Genomic DNA, 21,347 nt, shown 5'->3' on the forward strand with positions numbered 1-21,347 from the left:
GTGATAGCATATGGTATTTGTCTTTCTCTGACTTACTTCACTTAATATGATAATCTCTGGGTGGATAAACTACATTTTGTTTCCATTCATCCGTCAATGGGCACTTGGGTTACTCCCATCTTTTGGCTAGTGTGAATCATGCTGCTGTGAACATGTAGCAATTATCTGTTCAATTCCCTGCTTTCAGTTCTTTTGGGTCTTCCATGAGGTCTTAAGTCCTCCTAGATCTGGGTTTAAAAATTCTAGTATGGTTGTGTTTATAGGCATGGAAGTAGCCTCCTTCTTTTCTTTCCATTCCTACCATGTTGAATCAGACTTAATATAAGAGGTGGATTTCAAGAGAAGTGTGTTTTGGGTGGATTCTCCTCCCCACTTTTATGAAATAAGAAGCACAGTGGGCCTGAAACAGGAAGCACTTACTGACAGATTCCAAGCAGGAGGTGGGTGCTCCCTGAGCTGTGCAAGTGCTGGTGGTGTTGGCGGGGAGAAGAGGGCAGAAAGAGCAGTGCCGATCTGGGCACAGTCTAGGAAGTAGAAATAGGGGCATTCATGAATCTGCACTTCATGGTGGGGCATAAGGAAGAGAGAAGAATCTAGAGGGAGTCCCATATTTCTAGCTTGGGGGACCACATGGCCCTGTTAACTAGGAGGACTGGCAAATGGGGAGAGTATTGAGAGCTAACAAATAGTACATCTAATACTTTATAGTGAAGTCGCTCAGTCGTGTCCAGCTCTTTGCGACCCCATGGACTATAGCCTACCAGGCTTCTCCATCCATGGGATTCTCCAGGCAAGAATACTGGAGTGGGGTACCATTTCCTTCTCCAGGGGATCTTCCCAACCCAGGGATCGAACCCGGGTCTCCTGCATTGGAGGCAGACGCTTTAACCTCTGAGCCACCAGGGAAGCCTCTTTGGGTTTCTCCAAATTAGAAGTTCCATGGGCCCACGGATGCTCTGTGAATGCTCTGCAGGGTGGGGATAATTGCAATACAACTGTCTAACGGAACTAGAAAATGAAATAAAGATACAATAGAATTTAAAGTCCTATTCAAAGAGGATGGTTATATTTCTTTACAGATGTTTCCCTTACCATGTTAGGATTTTTTTATTTTGGGCATCTGTCGTGAAGGTTAATATCTTCTTGGTTTGTTTTGAAGGTGACGGATGAAACTAGGTGAGTAATTTTATGTTAAATGTTGTAAGTTTTTCCACCTAAATTTTTGGGTCTTACTCTGAACTTGAGTTTGGGGTGAGTCGTAACAGATGTCATGAGAAAGATAATGGGGTCCCTGTCAGATATACTGATCTTGAGATGCTAGGTGAGCATCCAGGTGGAGGGAAGTAAATGATGGGACATGAAGTTCTAGGGCTCAGGATTAACCTGGGGCTGGAGGTCACCATGAGGTCAACCCAATGCTTAGGGGGATGCGATTGCCAGAAAGGAAAAAAAGGCACAAGAAGAGACCAAAGACAGACCAGCCTCTTCTTTGCTCACCTCTGCATCCGTATCTTAGGGGACAGAGTGGATGATAGACTGAGATGAAGAGATGGCACCTGACCTGGTGCTTCTTCAGTCCTTTATCTTCATATGCCCAGTGCAGACTCCAGAGTGGGAGGAACGGGGTCTCAGTAGCTGAGCTGAAAGAGAAGCAGTGGGTATGGTAGCTGTGCGGGGTAGGGCGGATCCCAGAGAAGGAGGAGGAGAGAGGTCTGGGTGAAGATAGGAGAACCAGGACGAGCGGTGTGCTGGAGGTCCAAGGGAGGAGATGGAGGGGATGGAGTGGTCAACTGTTAGGTTCCAGAGGGCACAGTGGTTGACCAGTGTCCACTGCTTTTGGCTGTTGGAGGCCCTCATGACCTCTGCCACAGTTGTTTGAGGCAATGCTGGTGTGTAATCCAAGAAGTTCTTTCAGTATGCTCTCCCCTTATCTCTTGGATTCTAGATGCTGTCAGTCTGTACATGATTCTTCTTGTCACCCTTCCTGTCTGAAAATACCCATCAGCGACTCAGAATGTGTTCTAAGGACTTCCACTATGCGTTCGAAATACCAGTATTTGAACTCAGACACCTCTAGTTCTCTGTCTGGTGGTGTTGCCTCAAAACTCTTATTATCCCACTGAGGAAACCAGAAGGGAAAGAGACACATGTACCCCAGTGTTCATCGCAGCACTGTTTATAATAGCCAGGACATGGAAGCAACCTAGATGTCCATCAGCAGATGAATGGATAAGAAAGCTGTGGTACATATACACAATGGAGTATTACTCAGCCATTAAAAAGAATACATTTGAATCAGTTCTAATGAGGTGGATGAAACTGGAGCCTATTATACAGAGTGAAGTAAGCCAGAAGGAAAAACACCAATACAGTATACTAACACGTATATATGGAATTTAGAAAGATGATAACAATAACCCTGTGTACGAGACAGCAAAAGTGACGCTGATGTATAGAACAGTCTTATGGACTCTGTGGGAGAGGGAGAGGGTGGGAAGATTTGGGAGAATGGCATTGAAACATGTAAAATATCATGTATGAAACGAGATGCCAGTCCAGGTTCAATGCACGATACTGGATGCTTGGGGCTAGTGCACTGGGACGACCCAGAGGGATGGTATGGGGAGGGAGGAGGGAGGAGGGTTCTGGATGGGGAACACATGTATACCTGTGGCGGATTCATTTTGATATTTGGCAAAACTAATACAATTATGTAAAGTTTAAAAATAAAATAAAATTAAAAAAAAAAAAACTCTTATTATCCTTATTTTGACAATAAAATGGGGAATGCTTTTCATTTCTGGATTCCCAACCCCCAAGATGCTCAGAGTTTGTGGGAATCTGCATGGATCACAGGTAGTGTGGAAGAGTAACCCCAGGATCCTGGCAGCCCTTGGGTGACCTTGGGCAAGGTAGGATGTATCTACCAATTCCCTGTAGCTTCTGTCCTTGGACTGTCTTTAGAGCCACTTTGCTGAAAAGCAGGCTTGTCATGGATTACAATCTTATTTTTGCTGTTTCTGAGCTACTGCTCTAGCAGACTTTGATGGTGCTGGTGACCATGATGATGATGGTGATGAAGACGGTGATGACAAAAGTAGAGTATGCTGAGTGCCTACCCTTGTTGGCATGCTGTATCCAGTGCTTGACATCTAGCATCTCATTTGACTCCTACATTACAGCCTCATGAGGCGAGTGGTATTAACCCCCTTTGCTGAGTGAGGAAAACTGTGACTCAGAAAAAACTAAGTCACTTTCTCGAAGCCAGTGGGCAGGCATCAGAATCCCCAGCTGGTTTGTTAAACCACAGGCTGCCGGGCCCGTCCCCGTCCCCGGAGTTTCAGATTCTGCAGGTCTGTGATCGAGTGGGAGGAGTAGCGTTTCTTAAGAGTTCCTGGGTGCTGCTGCTGCTGTAGGGACTGCACTTTGAGACCCACTCAGCTCAGAGCCATTCAGCTCAGCAGCAGGACAGGAATGCACCCCGGGCCTGCCCCACTGCCTTTTGATTGGCAGGACGTGCATCTCGGACCCCTGAAGTGGAGGCTTGGTGCTCACGGCCCAGGGTGGAGGGACTAAGGGCTTCCTGGTGGGAGGTTCAGTGGGCAGCTCTTTCTTTTTTGGATGTGATCCTGGCATGCTCAGGGGTAGTGAGGTAAAGGGGAGGGGTGGACGGAGGAGCTGAGAGAAGGGTTTGCCAGAATAGAATCTCAGTCCGTAATGACATCGACCTCAAGGCTGTCTGCTGGGAGCTGGCAGTCCTAAAGCATGTCTGTGTGTCGCGCTCTTCTCCCCACGCCCCTCGTAGGGAACTGTCTGACAGCTGAAGATAAAGACCCCTGAATTCCCTTCATTGTTGGGTCTGGAGGCTCTCAGTCAGGGGCCTCATCTTCTGCTCTTCTGTTTTCCACACAAGGCTAAGTGCTAGGCCCACTGCTAATTGCTAACTCCTCCTTTTCCATCTTGATTTTGATTCTAAAATCATGGAATTTAAAATAGTCATGGAATAGATGGCGTACCGTGGACCCATCCATTTTGTAGATTAAGTTCCATAGCGGTCTTCTTCTCTAGCCCTTACTGTGTATCCATCGGAGAAGGAAATGGCAGCCCACTCTAGTATTCTTGCCTGGAAAATACCACGGATGGAGGAGCCTGGTAGGCTGCAGTCCATGGGGTCACTAAGAGTCGGATACAACTGAGCGACTTTACTTTCACTTTCATGCATTGGAGAAGGAAATGGCAACCCACTCCAGTGTTCTTGCCTGGAGAATCCCAGGGATGGGGGAGCCTGGTGGGCTGCCATCTGTGGGGTCGCACGGAGTCGGACACGACTGAAGTGACTTAGCAGCAGTAGCAGCAGTGTATCCATCAGAGGTCTAACCACTGGTCACAGGTGCACCCCTGAATCATAGTGACCTTGTGAAGTGGCTTCTGTTATCATCCCCGCGTGATGAGTGAGGACCTCCATGTCCTCACTGCACAGAGGCTCAGTGACTTGCCTGAGGGCAGACAATCAGAGTGCGGGCAGAGCTGGGATTGCTGCCAGGCAGCCCAGCCCCAGAGCCCAGGCATGTAACCACAATGCTACTCCATCCCTCAAGCAGACCATGGGGGCTTAATAAGTGCACATCGAATGGACAGATCAGAATGGATGGGTGTATGAGACGCCAGCAGTCTGGGGTGCTGCGGTCTCCAGTCAGAGTGGGATGCTCTGTAGGCCACCTGCTGTACGTGGCGATGACTCTGGAGCACTCAGGATGCCAGAAGATCCCTTCAAGATGCAGCCCATCGTTTCTGCAGGCTGCTGCAGCCCTTACCTCCACTGGAATGAGATGTGTTTTCCCTCGAGGGGGTGGTTATTGGTATTTATAGAGCGTCTTATAGCTGAAGAGCTCCAGAGGCAATAATTACCTCTTTAATCCTTTTAGCATCCTTCTGAAGAGAGTGAGGTGAACTGGGATCGCCTGCTCCTGCTTCCTCTCCCTGCTTCTCTCCACCGCTGCCCCCGCGGTCCACAGATCACACAGCAGTGATGAGATGGGGCAGAGGTGACGTCGGAGGGTATAAGGCATATTTTGCAATTCACATTCAGAGCTGGGTGGACATGCAGTTACCACTTGTGGGGGACTCCACTCACCTGTATTCCCACTTCCTTTGTACCACCTGGTTGCTAAATGGAGAAATAACCTTCATTCTGCTAAAGAAATCTCACCAGGCATGTTCACTATTCTCATCAAGCTCAAGGAAAGAAAGTTGGAATAATGGAATTTTTTTTTTTCCCTACTCAGTGAATTCTTCTGTCTTGGCAGCTACAGTGTTCAAGATGAGCTATTCAGAGGACTAGCAGAGAAAATAAAAAGGGATGAGGTCTGGGAAACTTCTCTGCATCGTTAGTGGGTTTTTTCCATATGCGTGTGTATGTTATATACACATTTGCATCTATGCCGGCTTCCAGGCCAAGCCTACGGGGTGTGCATGATAAACAGCTTGTGATTGTGACTGTCTTTTGTTACATGGATGAAATCGGATTCAGTGGCAGCACCCGAAGATGGACTGCAAGGAGATAAGGCTCGTTTGGTTATCTGAACTCACCAGTAGGGTGTCATGATGGTGCTGGAGAGTTCTTTGTTTATCCCAGTGTTTTCTCTTACTAAGGTTGGAATCAAACCTAGATAAATAAGATTCTGCTATCTCTGGGATTCAGGAAAATTTCAGATGTTAGAATCTCCTATGTCAGGGTTGTTAATAATCACTTCCCTGGCAGAATCACGGTGCTGGCTAAGTGTGCAAGAGATAATACAGTCAGAGAAACCCTTAGCTTTTTTTGTGATCCTTCATCATGATAATTTCTGGCTGGATTAGCTTCCTCCTTCCTGCCATTAACAATCTCTGCCCAGCCACTTCCTATGCGTGTGGAGCTGGTGAAGCCCTGAATTCCAGACTTTGGGAGACTCCAGTCTGTGTTGGTTGAGGGGCCATCATTTGGTCGCATGTTTTTTTTTTTTTAAGTGTTTTAATTTTTTTAAAGGATCTGATTTCTTAACTGAGGAACAGCAGCTCCAATTTGGGGCTTGTGCACCCAGCCAAGTCCTGGGACCTGAAAAGGGTGGGGTGGAGTTGGCATTCTGAACGCTTCACTCTGCACTTATCTATGCGTCTGTCACCCCAGAGCTTTGCAGTCGGAAAGACATCGGTACGGCACCAGCTGGGTCTGAGTTGCAGCTCCCCCAGACATCCTCCTGCGTGTTCTGGCCCCAGCACTGGGGTCCCTTCTCCCCTCCCCTCCTCCACGGCCTTCCCTGCAGCCAGCAGCACCCAGTCACTGTTTGCTGTGGTGTTTCACCTCCAAACAAAGAAAGATGTATTAAGATTTGTGATAAAACAAGAAGGAAGCACAAATTAAGACCTTTGAAAACTGGTCACACAGGACTTCTCCCTCCTTCCGTTCAGGAAGGCAGAGATCAGAGAGCTGTCATTTATCTTCCCTATAATTAGAGGAGAGAGCCCAAGTTCTGGGAAACGCCAGGAAAGTTGAGCAGCTCTTCCAGGCCGGCCGAGGCCGGCCAGCGGGAATGTCCGTTTGGGGAAGGATGAGCTCATAGGAGGGGACCACTGTTGCGGTGGAGACGACGATTTCTCCAGGCCTCAGACGTAGAAATGAGCCCCTCCCGGGGGTGGCTCGTGGAGCTCAGCCCAGGTTGTGCCTTTTTTCAGATGTTCTCCTGGTTTCCAGCATGTGTCGTATGACTTCAGTGGAGATGCCGTTTTGCAGCTGCTTCTGGAGTGACCGTGACTCAGGGGGCCAGGCGTGGGGGAGGGGTGGTGGGGGAGGGCTGTGTGCCAGCTGGCAGGGTGCAGGTGTGACAGGAGCAAGTGTGGTCTTCACTGTGTGCACATCTGCTTCCTCATTCGTCTCTTCTTTTCCCCTCTGACCCCAGCCTTTTTCTTCTCTATCCCCAGCACCCATCCAGTGTAGGAAGGTTTTCTACGCAGCTCCCACTGGTGCAGAAAGAGGTGCTTTTCAGATATGTGCGCTGAGCAGAGCGGGAGGAATCTTCCTGGAGGGAATGCTCTAACATTCTGCACATGCTCGCTGCGACCCACATGGGCGTTTGTACATGGGAATGCAAACAGGCCTGAAATAGAATGTATTAGTAAGTGTCACAGAGAAGCGAGGCGTATTTTTAGCAGATATGGCTAAAGCAGCTTATTGCAGTGAGTGAGGGAGATGGAGATGAGGGCAGGGCCGAGTGCTGGGGGCTGAGCGTGGTGGCCGCCTCCTCTGTGCCTCCTCACAGCTGCTGGGGCCCGAGGCTGCCTGGGCCACTGGTGGCTCCTGGAGGATGGAGGACTCCTTGAAGACCCGGTGCTGGCCCTAGAGCCCCTGTGCCCCTGCTTCTGCATAGGGGCAGGCAGCATGGCTGTGGTGAAGCCAGCAGATCACGTCAAGAAGGGCCTTGAGCCCCGAGGTTCAGTAGAGAGGCTCACCCATCCATACGTGGTAGCCACCATTCGCCTCTGTCTTGGTGGTGGATAGGGAGTCCTGGTGACATGGAGCCGTGTAAACAGGAGGAAGTCAGACACTGTTTGGTGGGACTGTGAGCACTGTAGGGTCTTGGGAGGGAAGGCAGAGACTCAGATGGTGATGGCTGGATGATGTGGCCTCAGCCGCACTGCCCCAAACTCTCTCTGGTTCAATTTTTTTTTTTAATCTGTGAGCAGAGGAGATTGTCTCAGATACTCATGAGTCCAAACAAGGTCATAGATCAAAGAAGGTTGGATCTTCCACAAGAAAATGGTTTTAATGGCAAGATGTCATATTATTTTTTCCCCCTGCAGATTAGCTAGGTTTAACACCTGACAGCCATATGGGATGTCACTGCCTCTTGTAGTGGCAACAGAAGAACAAAGTTCAACCCCAGACAGTCCTTTGGTGTCTCTCTGGGGCTTTGGACAGTGGGCCTGAGGCTAAGACCCTTTCCGCACCCTGAGAGTCCCAGGACTGTGTTCTAGCCCTGAAGTTTGGTTGCCCTGTGTTGGCTAAGTTCCCTCTGGGATCCTCAGCTTTGCGTGGACGCCTGATACCTGCTCCTGAACTCCCCCTTGGAGAAAACAGCTATCACCATTGTGAGGGTTAACTTTATGTGTCATCTTGACTGGGATCTGGGTTGTCCAGACATTTAGTCAGACATCACCTTTGAATGTGTCTGTGAGAGTGTTTTTGGATGGGATTAATATTTAAATCAGTAGACTGAATAAAGCAGATTGCTCTGCATGTGTGGCTGGGCCTCACCCAATCAGTTGAAGACCTGCATAGAACAAAAAGGCTGATCCTCCTGTAAATCAGAGGGAATTCCTGTTTTAAAAAATTTATTTTTAACTGGAGGATAATTACTTTACAATATTGTGTTGGTTTCTGCCATACATCAGCATGAATCAGTCATAGGTATATGTATGTCCAGAGGGAAATTCCTTTTTTAAAAAATGGAAACGTATGTCATCGCTCAGTCATGTCCAACTCTTTGTGACCCCATGGACTGTAGCCTACAAGGGTCCTCCATCCATGGGATTTTCCAGGCAAGAGTACTGGAGTGGGTTGCCATTTCCTTCTCCAGGGGATCTTCCCGACCCAGGGATTGAACCCAGGTCTCCTGCATTGCAGACAGACGCTTTACCCTCTAAGCCACCAGGGAGGCCACCCCCCACCCCGCCCCGCAAAATAGAAAAGTACCCTTTTATTGAGACTTAAGCGTATTTATAGTATTATAGTTTTTAGGTCATATAATCTGTGATATATAATTCTGATGGCCTTTGAACTGGGACATTGGCTTTCTCCTGTCTGACTTTTAATTGAAATAGCAGCTCTTCCTGAGTCTCAAGTCTGCTGGCCTTCAGACTGGAACTATACCATGGGTTCTTCTGGGCCTCCGCTTGCTGACTCACCTGCAGATCTTGCAGCTTGTCTGCCTCGGTAATTGTGCACCAATCCCTTATAATAAGTCTATCGATTCTGTTTTTCTGGTTCTGTTGCTTCTGTTTCTCTGTAGAATGCTGACTAATATATGACCAGCTGCCAAGTACAGTCATACATTGTGGCCCATCCCAGATGCCCCCTTCTCTGTTTCAGGATTTCCTAGGAAGGCAGTGAGTGAGCAGAGCAGTAGAGGCTGGGGTCTCGTGGTTTAGTCTTTGAGTAACAACCACAGTGGGTCAGAGACTTAACAGCCACGGATGCTTTGCTTTCAGAAAATGCAGTGCCTAAAAATTTAAACTGGTGTAACAGGAGAAATTAGGAGCTCATTTTTCAGTTGAAAATAGGATAGTTCACAAGGTCCTTTTAATGAATAAGCTCCCTGTTTTATATGGAAATTTTTGATTTACACGTGGGTTAACTCCACTGAACTCCCAATGCCTCTGCTGCCAGCTTCTCCTGCTTAACCTTGAGCAAACTTATCGATCAACTCACGAGGTTAATAACATGATGGCTGATTTCACAGACTGTTCTTGAACAACTGGCATGGCCCTGGGAGTTGCCCCGTGGCAGAGAGAGCATTGGTTGATTTGTACCCTTTTTATTTGGGTTTCATTTTATTGGATTGACCCTCAGTCAATATTTGAGTCCTTTTATCATTGTTCAAGGGCTGCAGTAAGCCTCAGCCCAGCACTGTGATGACACATATCCCAAAAGGAAAGTGCTGGGAAACTGGAGTCATTTCTGATGGGTCCTACCAGGGATTCCGGGCTTCCCTTGTGGTGCTAGTGGTAAAGAACCTACCTGCCAATGCAGGAGACATAAGGGACACAGGTTCGATCCCTGGGTTGGGAAGATCCCCTGGAGGAAGGCATGGCAACCCACTCCAGTATTCTTGCCTGGAGAATCCCATGGACAGAAGAACCTGGCAGGCTATAGTCCATTGGGTCACAAAGAGTTGGACATTACTGAAGTGACTTAGCATGCACTCATGCACCAGGGATTCCTCTTACCAGAAAGTGGTATCATTCTCAAAAGAGCTCTCAAAGTCAAGGGGACAGATTTTTCTCTTTGTTCTAATAGCGGAACAGACCCTTAGCAAGAGTCAGCAAATGTCAGTATTATCTCAAATGGAAAGTGTAAAAATATATATTCGTAGATGCTTATTTAATAATAAGCAATGCTTGTGGGCTCCTGGTCCCTACATTCTTGTGTTAACAACCTGGGCAATTCAGGGCTTCTGTTGATGAGCGCAAGCTTGGGAAACACTCCCTCCAAGGGGCTCGGAAAACCTTTCCAGAGCTCCCCTCCCTTCCCAGATGTCACCCACGCTCTTTCCCACCACATCATTCAGCCTAAGCTGAAGTGACTGATAACAATTTAGCAGGATGCTTCAGAGAGTTGTGAGTCCAAGGTCAAATTTCCAGTGTTAATTATTTAAAGGGTACAGATTTTTGTTTTCTGAGGATGGAGGCCTCCCAAGCTCCCCCCCACCGTCACAGTGGTGGCCCAGATCCTTTATGTGATGCTGATTCTTCCATATGCTCTGGATGAGGATGCTATGAGACAATGACCCTGGAGTCTCCTGTGAAGCCAGTGAAGAGTTGAGTCGACTTATCTGATCACAGCTGTCGGCAGTGACTCTACACTATACTGGTGTTGGAGTAGATTTTTTAATAGAGACTGTCCACATGGTGTGAACTAATGGAATGATGTCCCAGGCTTCCCTTTCCTGGCAGTTCCTGCAGCGTGTACCTGCGCATGCTCTTTATCAGCCCCCCACTTCATCTCCATCACCTATTGCCTGAGCTTTTATCTTGAGCTCTCACATTCATTGGCCTCAAGTTGACCATCTGCATCTTGGGGAGCTCTTTGCAGATGGAGGCCAGCTCTGCAGAGGGTCGTGTGCTGCCAGGCGCTCCTACACCTTGGGGGCTGCGTTCCTGCCTTTAGCACAAGGGGATCACATTGGTGAACATGATGTCCCCTGCTCTAGATAGCGTGGGACAGCTGTGAACGGGGCAGGCGTGAAAGGTGTGGGTGACACCCGGCTGGGGCCTAGGAGGGAGCTGGCTGGCACCACCCGGGGGAGTTTCCAAGGTTTCCTGGGTACAATCTCCTGGGGCCCCTGCCTAAGAGCAGTGTTCCCTGTGTGTTGCAGCCCTCGCCTCTACTGTGAAGCCTTAATTGGGCTCGGGAAACCACTCAAGGGTTGTCCCCCCCACCCTTGCCTGGTGCTGCGTGGAGGCAAAGGACTCGAGAGACATTGTTTTGAAATTAATTAGAGTGTGATAAGTGCTGTGAAACAGCAATACAGCCCTTGGAGCTGTCATCAGAGCCAGCTGCTGGCAGGGCGCTCTGACACCCTGACTTGCTAGATTCTTCTGCCACCATGGCTGTAAGGTTCCTGTGGTGTGGAAGGGGCCTTTGGGGACCTGCCCCAGCTTAATTAGAAGCCAGGGAAGTGATGGAGGGGAAAGGGAACTTGAAGACAGAAGGAGGAAAGGGGATGGGTGTTGAAGAAGAACAGAATGCCAGCCTCACTATACCTCTGTTGTTTTCCGGGGCGGATTTCATGGCCCCACTCTTGCCTGTGTCCTGCTGAGTGCACACTCCCAGCGTCCATAGCACTGCTTCTGTGCTTCCCACGTGGCCAGCCTGGCAGGTGCCATGTGGTTTTATTAATGGATGAAGCCCTTGAACACTTGCTTATATATTCTTGTCAATAACTTAGCAGGTCACTGTGGCATGTTCACTGACCCACATAACCACAGTCAATATAAACAACCCTTTTGCCCTCTCCATTCTGTTCCCTGGCCTGTCATGAAAAAGATCTTGCTGGGGTCGCCTAGAGGCAAGTGGCAGTGGGGCCAGCGGCAGTGGTTTCTCTGAAGGTTGAGGAGCCCAGGCTGACGTCTGGAGGTGAACAGATGCCAGTGGGCTGCAGAGTGGCCTTGAGGGGAAGGTGTGACCAGCGCCCACAACCCACCTGCCTTACGAAGCATTGGGGCAGGAAGGAACCTTCCAAGATCCTCCCGTACTAGTTCTTAACCTTTTCACATTGCCTGAAATATCTGATGCCAGCTGTGCATCTTCTCACAAGAAAAAGGCATTTATGCACACACACACACCCCTGGAGTTTTGCAGACAATTTCAGGAGTTCCCCGACTGCCTGAAATTTGTTTATAGACCATAGATAAGAGACAGCTGAGCCTGGGTACTCTGGCTCTCCTTTATTCCCTGGTGAAAAGTCTATGGTTCCCTCATTTCTGGCCACTTGGTTAGTTCGTCATTATGGTGGATACTAGCCCTTTATTGGTTATATCATTTGCTGGTATTGTCTCCCATTCTGTTGTTGTTTAATTGCTAAGTTGTGGCCAACTCTTTTGCGACTCCGTGGGCTGTCGCCTGCCAGGCTTCTCTGTCCATGGAGTTTCCTAGGCAAGGACACTGGAGTGGGTTGCTATTTCCTTCTCCAGGGATTTTCCTGACCCAGGGATAGGTTGTCTTTTTGTTTTGTCGATGATTTCTTTTGCTGTGCAAAAGAGCTTAATTAGGTCCTATTTGCTTATTTTTGCTTTTGTTTCCTGTGCTGTAAGAGAGGGATCCAAAAAAATACTGCTGTGATTTATGTCAAAGAATGTTCTGCCTATGTTTTCCTCCAGGAGTTCTATAGTATCCAGTCTTACATTTAAGTCTTTAATCCATTTTGAGTTTATTTTTACATATGGTGTTGGAGAGTTTTCTAATTTCATTTTTTTAAATGTAGCTGTCCAGATTTCCCCAGGACCACTTATTGAAGAGGCTGTCTTTTCACCATTGTATCTTCTTGCCTCATTGGTCATAGACTGATTGACCATAAGTGCACGGGTTTATTTCTGAACTGTGTTCTTTTCCATTGATCGATGTGTCTTTTTTGGTGCCAGTACCATACTGTCTTGTGGCCTAGTTGGGAAAGAATCTGCCTGTAATGCAGGAGATTCAGGTTTGATCCCTGGGTTGAGAAGATTCCTCTGGAGAAGGAAATGGCAACCCACTGCAGTATTCTTGCCTGGGAAATCCCATGGACAGAGGAGCCCAGTGGGCTACAGTCCATGGGGTCACGAGAGTCTGATGCAACCTAGCGACTAAACCAATATACTGTCTTTTTTTTTTTTTTTTTTTTGCCACCTTGCTTATTTATTTATTTATTTATTTTTATTTTATTTTATTTTTAAACTTTACATAATTGTATTAGTTTTGCCAAATATCAAAATGAATCCGCCACAGAACACACAATATACTGTCTTGATTACTGTAGCTTTGAAGTGTAGTCTGAAGTCAGGGAGCATTGCATCTTTGTTTTTAAGCATCTGACTGTTCAGACCCAATCCCAGTTGTCCTGTGAGCAGTGTGAAAGAGGCTTTCACTGGAAATACACTTTTGAAAATGTTATCAGTTACATTTTTTGGTAGTGGTAAAATCATACTCTCAGAGAATGAATGCAGAAGGAAATTAAAGACAACTCCAGTGTAAATAGATGAGGACTTCATAAGTATAGTCAATATCTCATGGAGAAAAGATGATGTCTTTTAGCCTAGAAGAGTGCCTGTGATATCAGCCTGTTTGTGTATCTGTTTTATGTTATTCCTTTTATGTGGGGTGGGATCAAATAGGTTGAAGATTAGCCTCCACAGTGAGCATACACTCATTTTCTGGTGGAAGCCCGCCCCCATCTGAGCTTTAAAAAGACAAATGGCAAATAATTTTCATTACTCTAGGAGGTAGATTAAAAAGAATCCTGCTGTGATTTATGTCTAAGCATGTTCTGCCTGTTTTCCTCTTAAGAGTTTTATAGTGTCTGACCTGACATTCAGGTATAAAGTAGATAACTAATGAGAACTTACTGTGTAACTCAGGAAACCCTAGTCAGTGCTCTGCAGTGACCTAAATGGGAAGGAAATCCAAAAAAGGGAGAATATATGTATACGTATAGCTGGTTCACTTTGCTGTTCAGCAGAAACTAATGCAACATTGTAAAGCAACGTTACTCCCATAAAAATTAATTAAAAAAAGAAAACTTGGTCATGGAGCAAGAGAGAAATAAAATAAAATGCAGGGATTACAATATGAGGATGGGGAGGGAAAATACAGTATGAGATACATTGAAGGAATGTTATAGGAGATTTATCTTTGAACTTGAGGCCTGGGTTAATGTAATGAAGATCTCTTCAGCACAGTGCTTGTGGAGGGGGAAATACCATTCCTGCCAGGAGTCTCCAAGGGGAGTTAAGATTGCTCAGCAAGGTGGGGTGTATCAGGACTGGCAGGTGTCATGTTAGTACCGACAAGAAAAGTCTCAGCCATTTATAGTACAGTACATCTGATGAAGGTGAGTACTAGAAGCTTAAGTTCAGTTATAGAAGCAGATTATCTAGGGTGGATTATCACTGGGAAAGGTTGAATCCCAGGCTAGCTTCACTCTGAATATTTTTGGCATGCAGCTTATTTTTGAGCCGGCTTTCCTCCCCAGCTGCTGTGTGCTAGAGAAACACATGCTAATTTTTAACATTTGTTTTATACACACACACATGTTATATTGGAAGGTATACATAGGAAGGCAGACCTGCTTCCTTGTCCCTCGCCCCCACCTGTGTCCTGCCAGCCAAGTGTGTCACCAAGCCTGATGTTGTTGCTTTTGATTTTATATTCACTGTGGCCTCAGGTTATCTTGTCATTTTTCACCTTCATTGGTTGATTGATTCAGATCTATCTCATTGTTTCAAGTTTGATATCTAGTAAAAAAAAAAAAAAAACTGATTCTAAACACATGCTAGAACTCAGTGGGGTAAGAGTTACTTTGAGATGGGATTTTTTTTTCAGGTGAAAATCTCATTTAGGATTAAAGACACCTCTGTTAAAATCTGGCAATTAAAAAAAAAATGTTGGGAATTCCCTGGCAGTCCAGTGGTTAGGACTTGGCGATTTCAGGACTGGAGGGCCTGGGCTCAGTCCCTGGCTCAGGAACTAAGATCCTGCAAGCCATGTAGCATGGCCAAAAAAAAAAGACACTGTGAATTTATGGGCTGAAAACTTAGATTATGGTTCCTTTCAAAGCAAGCACTTTTCCCCCAACCCTTGTGAATTTCTCACAACAATATTTGCTGCCCTGGTGAAAACCCATGCTTTCTATGAGAAGGGAAAAATGCCTTCACCTTTTTTACTGCCTAAAGCATTTCCAGATGTAGGCAAATAACTGTTTATTCTAACTGTCACAAGTACACATGACTTTATGATAATGCAGGACACAATGATGACATCAATTTTGTGACTGTTTAGAATGAACTGAATGTTATCAAGGAATATTTACAATTAATTCAAACAATGATACACCTTTTCCATGTATCCAGGGCTTTAATGGGTTGGTTCTTTCCAGTTTAAAAAAATTTGCCGTAATTTTTAAAATCAGAGACTTTTTTTCCAGTTAAGGGAGCAAAATATTTAGCTCTCCAAGACATACAGGATGCCAGAGTGGTTCATTTGAATGTATTACTCACTTAAGGTTTTATGTCCTTTGGAAAGTTAAGGAATAAATATTTAGGCAGCTTTGAAAGGGTGGAAATACTCCAATATGTTATACTAGCGGAACACAGAAAGAATGTGCAAGACGATTTATTGTTGTCTGTCAAGGATTTAACGATGTGAACCTGAGATCTGAGTTTCAGGACCGAAGCCTGAGCCAGACTGAAGGAACTCTTAGAGTGAGTACCTGGGACCAACCTAGATTGGGGTTATCCAGGTGGGCTGATTAAAGCCCCCAAGCTGATCTTGGAATTCCAAGGAAACACCAAGGTCATTGTTGCTATTGACACAATACATTTTTACATTAGAACTGGTTGCGATGCGTTCACTTCTTTTCGATTAAGAAGTTGCAAAGAAAAGCAGTAATGATTCTACCTTACTTTGGATGTAGAATCTTTTCCTTCCATGGGATGTAATCTAAGTTAAGGACTTCTATCAATTTTCACAATAGCATTTAGGTAGCAGATATTCACACCCAGTTTTAGCAGTGAATAAATTGTCATTGATTTAAAAAACCTTGCTTTGGGTCATACTTGAAATCTATATTCTCGGCTTCTACTAGTTCCATATATTTTTGCATCCATATCAAGCATGGCGCTTTATCATCATTTATATTATTGGCTGATTAGTGGACTAGATGCAAGAAAGATGGAAGGGGTATCGGGTAAATAAAAACTTCCCCAGCCATTCTTCCGTATGTTATCTTTTAAAAATCAATCTCAGTACTTAGAGCTGAAGGACGGGGTCGTTTGGGGAGACCAGCAGCTTTGGCTAAGGTGTGGATGGATGATTCTGGGTCTTGTTTCACGGCCAGGAGCCTGCACCTCTATTCTCATTCTGATAAGAACCCGGCTGCTTTATCTGAGCTGCCCACAGTCCATATCCGCATGCATATTTCATGATTCTCTTACCTTCCAGTGGCTTCTGAAAAAATGAAATGAAAAATGAAAGAGAGACACGTCAGAGGCAAGAGCAGAAATAAACGCTTTCCTGTCGCTGGCCCAGAGGCGTCAGGATGGATTTCCCTACATCTGAGTCTGTCCCTGGGAGACGCCGTCTGGTGGGTGGCACACGTGGGGTCCAGTGCTAGGACTTGGCTGAAACAGAACCAGGAAGGGCTATTTTTCTACTCTTTTCAGTGGACGGGCTTGAAAGATGTGAGAATGGTCCCTTAGAGCAGCCTGGAGAAAACATAGCATTACAGCAGATTCTCTGCCCTTTAGGGGTTAGGCTTTGAGGAATCTCTTCCAAGGGGCTCTGATGGGTGTTGCTGTTGCACAGCAGGGGCCCCTGCCAGGGCTTCTGTGCAGTTCCGGGACCCTTCCTAGGTGCGCTGGGACAGACCGACATTGCCCATGGTCTACTTGAGGAAAAGGAATCACAGAAAGAAGGACCCTCCATGGGTCATATAGTGAGACTGTGGCCAATCTGGGGTGCCCAAAGACGATGTAGTTTTGGCCGCCTGGAGGGTGGAGGGGGCAGGGCGGTGAGGGGAAGAAAGCCGTGTAACTCCTTCCTTTCTCTCCTGGAGCAGGATCATTCCCTATGTGCACCTATCCAGGTGTGCTCACCTACCTTTGGCCCCCGCTGAGGATGGAGGCAGGTGAGACCCAGCATCACCCGTCAGTGGTGTGTCTCCTCTGGTGGGGACAGGCAGCCAGCCTGGGAGTCTTTCTCCTCTGGAACTGGAGGAGCCCCTGCTGTCGCTGCCCTTGCTGTGACCTGCCTTCCTGGGGACTGAGGATGTCTTTGACGTACAAGCAGACCTTGTTTTCTTGCACTTTGCTTTATTTCTCTTTGTTGTCATTGTTCATTTGCTAAGTCGTGTCCGACTCCACGGACTGGAGCACGCCAGGCTTCCCTGTCCTTCACTACGTCCTGGAGCCTGCTCAAACTCATGTCCATTGAGTCAGTGATTCCATCCAACCGTCTCATCCTCTGTCATCCCCTTCTTCTGCCCTCAATCTTTCCCAGTATTAGGGTCTTTTCCAGTGACTCAGCTCTTGGCAGGAGGTGGTCAAAGTATTGGAGCTTCAGCTTCAGCATCAGGCCTTACAATGAATATTCAGGCTTGATTTCCTTTAGGATTGACTGGTTTGATCTCCTTGCTGTCCAAGGGACTCTCAAGAGTCTTCTTTAGCACCACAGTTTGAAAACATCAATTCTTCAGCACTCAACCTTGTTTGTGGCCCAACTCTCACATCTGTACATGACTACTGGAAAAAACCATAGTCAAAGGATTATAATCCTTTGTGTGGTCAAAGGACTATAAAGACTTTTGTTGGCAGGGTGATGTCTCTGCTTTGAATATGCTGTCTAGGTTTGTAAGTTTTTCTTCCAAGGAGCAAGGGTCCTTTAATTTCATGGCTTCAGTCACCATCCACAGTGACTTTGGAGCCCTAGAAATAAAATCTGCCACCGTTTGCATTTTTTTCCCCATCTGCCATGCACGAAGGGATGGGACTGGATGCCATGATCTTCATTTTTTGCATGTCCTAGATATTGTGGGGTTTTTTTCCCCCAAACTGAAGGTTTGTGGCAACTCTGCTAGAAGCAAGTCTATTGGTGCCATTTTTCTAACAACATTTGCTCACTTCATGTCTCTGTGGCACATTGTGGTAATTCTCACAATATTCAAACCTTTTTGTGATTAGTATGTTTGTAATGGTGATCTTTGATCAGTGATCTTTGATGTCACTATCTCAAAAAGATTATGACTCCTTGAAAACTCAGCTGATGGTTAGCATTTTTAGCAATGAAGTATTTTAAAATTAAGGTATATACATATTTTAAAGATATAATGCTATTGCAGTATAGTGTGAACATAACTTTTACATGCACTGGGAAGCCAAAAAATTGTGGTGACTTGCTTTATTTCGGGGTTCTGAACTGAACCTGAACTATATCTGTAATGAGCCTGTATGGCAGAAAAGACCAGTCACCTTGTGACTGTGGACACGTATAGAGAATGGTCTGTCAGAAGTGGCTTGGGACATTCTACCAGTCGGTCATCTAGTCAGGCTTTCTTGGTGAAGACACCAAGGTATGGATCCTTGATGAGGACTTCTCAATGAAGTTAAGAGCTATACTCTTAACTACTACTGTAATTAAGAGTATATAGTGCAGCTATACTCTGCACCTCAGTTTTTGGTGATGAAAAATATTAATGTTGAATTCTCTTGTTAGCACGAAGAGGAGGAAATTGTACTGTTATTAAATGCCCGCTCTGTGAACACTTTCATGTAGATTGCCTCAGTGAAGCCTCTCAGTAACTTTCTGTGGTTGTCATTTAATTTCTCCCTTTACAGATAATGAAACTGAGGGTCCCAGAGATCCCTCGCCAAAGATGTCTGGGCTCAGAATTGACATTTTGATCATCCACATCTGTGCCCTCCTGACCCCCAGACTGCATGTACCCTTCTCTCCATTGTGTACGGTTTCTTAGCTCAAAGCCGTTCTGCCTACCCAGCAATGAAGGAAAACACAGGGGAAGTGGAAACCTGGGAATCCCAGCCTAATGCTACACCCGTAGCAATTCCCTTGAAGTTTGGTTCATAGTTTTCTCTGTGAACAATGGCCTGGGGTCTGCCCTTATCATTCTCCAGTTTTTTATTGTGTCTTGTTATACTCAAAGCACTACCTACTGGCTAAAATTCACTAAGGAGTGGAGTGATTCAGGAAATCTGATTCTTGTGTGTTACATCGTAAGGAACATGGGGGATATTACACGTGCCCAAGCCTGGGTTTACCTGGGGACACAGGCTGCCCTGTGCTAATTGCTGTTCTGTGCCACTGTCCTGCTGTGTGCCTAGTCATGTCTTCATTCCAGCAGGTACTGCCATGCTATCTGTTGTATGCACAGCCATGTTGCTGGGAGGAAATAAAAAAGGAAATAACATGGAACCTGTTCTCCAGGAGCTGATGGTTTAATTAAAGAGATAGTGTAGGAACTTCCCCGGCAGTCCAGTAGTTTAGACTCTGTACTTCCAATGCAGGGGTCATGTGTTTGATCCCTCATCAGGGAACTGAGGTCCCATATGCTGAGGGGCAGGACCAAAAAACAAGAGATTGTGTATACCAGTGATGCTCAGCTGGGGTGACTGTGCCCCAGGAGACCTTGGGGAGGGTGTGTGTGTGTGCTACCATCTAGTGGGTAGACACCAGGGATGCTGCTCAACCACACACAGGACCGCCCCCGGGACAAAGAGTGATCCAACCAACATCAGCCGTGCTGACACTGAGAAATCCTGGGGTGTCCTGAGGGGCAGCATGTGATGATGCTGAGGACCACCTGGGGTTGGGGGTGGACCTATGGAGCACAAGTCGCAGGGGAGAGATCAGGGCAGGCTGGACTGACTGGGAACCTCAATCACAGTAGTATTCAGCCCCTGGAGAGGGAGCGGGGGGAGGTGTATCGGCGTGTGTGTGTGTGCACTCATGTGTACACGTTTGTGTGTGTGTCTGTGTGTGCATGCATGTGGTATTTGTACATGTGTCATGTGTGTGCACGCATGAGTATATGTGGATATATGTGTGGTTATGTGTGTGCATGTGTACATGTGTGCGCATTTGCTGCATGTGTTTATGTGTGCATGTATATATATATGCATGTGTGTGTACATGTGCGTGTATATGTAAATGTTTGCAAATGTGTGTACATGTGTATGTGTGAATGTGTGTCTGCGTGCGCACGCTGCTGGGCTTTTGGGAAGAGCGCTTGCTTCTCCCTTTGCCTGTGCAGCCAGGCGGCCACATATAATGTATTTAAATACATTCAATGAGATGTGTGAACCAAAAACAACTCCTGGGATCTGGGCTCCAGCCTGGCGGCAGGTCCCTCTGGGTGGCGTGTGTCACAGCCGTCTGGCTGCCTGGGCTACTTTTAATAAGTGATGGGAGGGCATCTCCCTGGCAGAAGGGAGAGAAGAGGTGATGGCAGGAGCAGGCTGGTGAGGAGCAGGGGCGACACTTGGGAGCAGAGATCTTACCACGAGACGAACATTCACATCAGGCCTCCCCTCACAGCGCTGGACTGAATCTACCCTTATGAATAAATGCATCTGCTGGAGGAGTAACTGACAGTGATGACTTATTCGGATACTTCTGTGTTTCCTAACCGAACAGTCTTTGCTGTGTTTTGGGGCCAGTCCTCCTGAGCTAGGTCTGCGGCTGCTGCAGGGTGGTCAGGAAGATGGAAGATCGTACCAGAGCATTTCTCTAGGAGTATTGCTTTGCAGTAATGTTAAAGGTGCAGGGTTCAAAGTCCAAGTTCCTAAGCAGGCAAAACCCTGGCCTCGGGACAGTCGGTATTTCTCAAGAAGACTTGCACTTCTTGTCTGAGGGCACCTGGCTGTCTTTGATTACAAAGTATCCCGTGGGTGTCCTGCTTTCCCGCTTTTTCTGGAGTGTGGTACTCGGATCAGGAGCCCATTAAGCAGATCTGGTGAGGCCAGGTTTGCGAGCCTGTGGGAACATGTCCTATCAGAGACCCTCCACTGTCCTCTTCTGCCCCCTCCCAGGAGGTGGCTGCTCTCCCAGGCTGCCCCCGCTCTGCATCCATGTCCTCTCTGACCCTCTCCCGAGGTGTGGCCCACATCTCTCGGGAGGCAGGGCTGAAGCCTCACTAGTTGGGGAAGGTCAGTGGTTGATGGCTACAGAGCAGCGCGCTGAGCCTGGACTCTCACGTCTTCCTGCTTCTGACAGGTCAGTCACAAACCATCATCTCCTGTTCCTTAGTCTTTGTGTTCTTTGTTCTTGGGTTTTTTTCTGGCTTGCTCTTTATTTTTGAGGTGTTCCTTGACCATTGTTACCCCATCAT

The 21,347-nt window shown here is 46.8% G+C and overlaps 1 protein-coding gene and 1 non-coding gene across 3 annotated transcripts in view; one reads left to right on the plus strand and one right to left on the minus strand.

Moving 5' to 3' along the window:
* CAMK1D (calcium/calmodulin dependent protein kinase ID) overlaps positions 1-21,347 on the plus strand; it is a 392,490-nt gene that overhangs the window by 102,231 nt on the left and 268,912 nt on the right. The window lies entirely within an intron of this gene.
* On the minus strand, positions 835-906 carry TRNAW-CCA (transfer RNA tryptophan (anticodon CCA)). Its single transcript has one exon. It is a non-coding gene; the product is annotated as a tRNA-Trp (tRNA).

The sequence above is a fragment of the Bos grunniens genome, chromosome 13 (assembly GCF_055505025.1).
Source record: "Bos grunniens cultivar Pamir isolate PY7600 chromosome 13, Bosgru_T2T1.0, whole genome shotgun sequence".
Classification (NCBI taxonomy): Eukaryota; Metazoa; Chordata; class Mammalia; order Artiodactyla; family Bovidae; genus Bos; species Bos grunniens.